Raw genomic sequence first — 3861 nt, 5'->3', positions numbered from 1 at the left:
TAAAAACAAGTCAAATTACTGTACTTTTGCCGTTTAAACCAATTTAAATCATGCTGTATGTGAACGATTATCCTCATAGTAATCATACTCAATCAAAGTCTTTTTGCTATTTTTATGTGTGGTTATAATTCTATCTTGCCTTTTCATAGATAGTAAACAAAATCACATTTTAAACTATATACGGTGACATATGGTGCACAGGTGTTATTTTTATCTCGTTAAAACGACTTACGATTTTCGTTACAACGACTTAGTTTTTCGTTAAAAGACTTATGTATGGTGTAAAAGCGACCCTTTTTATTCAGATAGAGAGATACTTGAATACACATGCAGAAAACATTTCACATTCCGGGAAGAAAATAAACTTGACGCCATGGCAACGACATGTCGAGCCCGTTTAATGAGCCATTGACACAGACTATAAATATCTTCCATGTTAGGTATTTAGCTTATATATTCCAACTGTTTAGAGTAAGCCTTCGTAGCATAGTGGATACAGCACTGGACTGCAATTTCGGTGACACCGGTTCGAAACCGGTCTCCGACTCATTTTTTTTTTACATTTTGGTATGTTTTTTTACAATTATGATATCAAAGAGTAAAACATTTTATTAAATAATTGTCCTGAGATTCGTTACAGAAAAAAACTTTTTTTTGTGCCAGCAGGTGTACAGTCCCTTTAAGTGTTGCCATAATCTTTGTGGTACAGACTTCGACTTTGTGCGTGACACGCCGCATCATCATGGTGAACCTTCATGGCATTTTTTATAATGCATGGTCAAGGTATACAGCCCGAAAAAGGATAATTTCAACCTTTTGACCTTTAACCTTGACCTCAAAGGTACATACGCGGGCAAATTCAGTCCGTATGGACGGACGCACTCACGCACCACATACGCACGCACGCACATTCACGGAACCGCCATTTTGGCAACTATGTCTTGTTCACCGTAAGCGGGCTCGACAAAAATGTACAAGCTTATGTCTTTGTTACATAAGGGGTTATAACTCAGTAAATATAATGACATATTCCATTGAAAATATGCATTCACATGCCGTTTATCGTAATACGTGAGAAAAGATTTGAATCTTCGAATACATTGGAATAATAAGAAACGTGTCTTTCATTAAACTGACTGCGACCAAAAATATACCTAATACCATTCGAACCGGACTTCAGTTTTTCAAGAAACAAGAAATCAAACGCACTTGATGAGTTTCCTGCAATTGGATTGGGTGACGTCATTTAATTTGCGACGGTTTCTTGACAAAATTCGACTCATCTGATAAACAATCTTGTATTTTTCCTGGTTGTAGCTTAACTACTTTTGGTGGTGTACAACACATGCATGACACACATCGCACACTTGTCTACAATAAGTTAACTAAGTCCAAGGCTCATAACTCGTTTTATATCTTGGCTTCACCATGAACAGAGCCCAGGGTGCGTAACTTCACATGCTGATAATCATTCCTGTAAAAAATCATGAATCTGACTCAAATGTTTTTGGAAACACGCGCGACACAATTTTTATGACGGAAAAATATAGTTCTAACTTAGGCAAGGCCCATAACTTTGCTATATCTTGTATTCAACACAAAAAGAAACCAAGGTGCACAACTTCACATGCCACTGAGATAAGATTCGTGTTACAAACTTATATGAATGTATTCCTGATTCAGGCACTAACAGGTTATCTAGTTATAGTTAGCGAATTCAAAAAAGTAACATAATAACTGCTTAACTAGATAAGATTCATGTTACCACTTTACTAAGTAAAATGCGCAAAGCACAAGTAGATAACCAGTTGTGTGAATATATGTATAGATATCTGGTACCCCTTTATTTCAAACCACTTTGGTCAAACCCATAATTTACATTCTACTGGCATTCAGAGTAACCTTCAAAACCCCAATCTTCAAACTCTTTACAAGACTTCTCCGAAGCCTTTTTTTGTTTCAACACACAAGGATTTTACTGTGAAGTACTTAATTTGATCTGACTTTTCAATGTTGAACAGTTAATTTGTTATTTTATAACCATTACTTGAATGAACCTTACTTTTCGGTTAAGATACATCTTTTCGGAGTATAACAATGCAAGAATTATTCCAATACCTCATTTTAAAGACTAACAATTTATATGCACCCACCATTGACGGCCATTAAAATGCACTACCTCAAAGAGTCACAACAATCCTGATCAAAGTTTTAATTAACAAGATCTGCTCCAACGCCACTTTTCTACGTGCAAAAATAATAACTAAATAAAAAAAGATAAAAAAACAAGTTATTTATTCTTTGTACAATTCACAATACATAGATCATATTCTGGGACTTCAACTAGTCAAAATATATCATTCAACATAAAAATAATCGTGAATTAATACTCTATTCAACAACATATCGAAAAGATGTTACCTTCTACATACAAATGTAAAAATAATCTTTAAATTGCCGTCAAACAGGACATCCAAAACAGAAACGACACAAGAAAATGCATAGACAAAACAAAGGTTGCAAAATGTGATAATAAAAAGAAGTGCTGAAGTACACATATCAAAGAGAACTTCATCATTATTAAAACGGATGAGAAAATGAATTGCATATTAATGAACAAATATCTAATTTTAAACAGAGACTTAGGCACGAAAATGATATCAGATGGCGAGATAATAACTTTTAAAACAATTTTGTTTTCATGTTGTTTTTATTTATTACACTTCTTTTTTAATAACGTGATATTCTCATAATTTTTATACAAGATTCCCTCCCAAAACAACGTAAGTGTTCGAAAGAACATAAACACATTTGAGAACGAAACGGTACGAAACTTGGTCCAAACACAAACTTTGTGAAACGCATTGTTGTTGTTTTTACAAACATTTGAAGCATAAGCAGTAAATGTTTTTATTCTTAATGTTTAGACTTATTCCACAAGATGCATGTTTCGGCCTCCTTTAGAACCATGCGTAGACTATGCTTCAGTAGTATGGGATAATTGTACTGAATATGAAAATGAAACACTCGATAAACTTCAATATTAGTTAGCTAGAATTGTTACAGGTCCTACACGGTCTGCGTCAATTACAAACGTAATTAAAGAAATTGGTTGGATTTCCTTATCGGATAGAAGAACAATGAACAAACACATCCTAGTATATAAATAGGATTGTGGAGAAATATCATCCCACCTGTCGCAGCTCTTTCCAGTTACAGTAAATGATTCTAACCCGTTTAATATACGAAACAGTGAACATTTAGTAACACTTAATAGGAGATTAAAAATCTACAGTCGTTCAACAATCCCTTCTGTCATTTCATTGTGGAATAAACTCGATTCTCGCCTTCACTCGCCTTCACTCTCGTCTTTCAAGTGTAATTTACGACATAGGTTTAAAGGACCTGATGTTCCATCTTTATTTGTCTTTGGAGAACGCCGCTGGTCAGTTTAGTATGCACGTTTACGAAATAACTGCAGTGATCTCAATTCATAATAGTTTAATAACCACCTCACAGACTCTCCGTTATGTGGTCACTGTAACACTGTACAAAATGCAGAACACTACTGCTTTAACTGCTCACTATTTATAGACGAACTGCAGATCCTTTTTATAACACAAGACAATTATATCCTCTGAGCACTAACAGACTACTTTTCGGATCTTCTAACCTCTCTAATGTTGATAATGTTGTAATATTTATGGAAGTACACCACTATATAAAGTACAGTATACCCTTCACAAACACTCCACAGTAAGCACAAGGACCACTCCACTTCTTTCCTATGATCTCTCTCTCTCTCTCTCTCTCTCTCTCTTCTCTCTCTTCTCTCTCTCTCTCTCTCTCTCTCTCTCTCTC

At 34.9% G+C, this 3861-nt stretch overlaps 1 protein-coding gene across 1 annotated transcript in view; it reads left to right on the top strand.

Annotated features, from left to right (window-relative positions):
* Nucleotides 1–3861, top strand: part of LOC128231387 (sialate O-acetylesterase-like) — a 270653-nt gene that overhangs the window by 39685 nt on the left and 227107 nt on the right. The window lies entirely within an intron of this gene.

The sequence above is a fragment of the Mya arenaria genome, chromosome 4 (genome assembly GCF_026914265.1).
Source record: "Mya arenaria isolate MELC-2E11 chromosome 4, ASM2691426v1".
Lineage (NCBI taxonomy): Eukaryota > Metazoa > Mollusca > Bivalvia > Myida > Myidae > Mya > Mya arenaria.
Note: the sequence above shows the minus strand (reverse complement) of the source record. Positions and strands in the feature narration are given on the sequence as shown.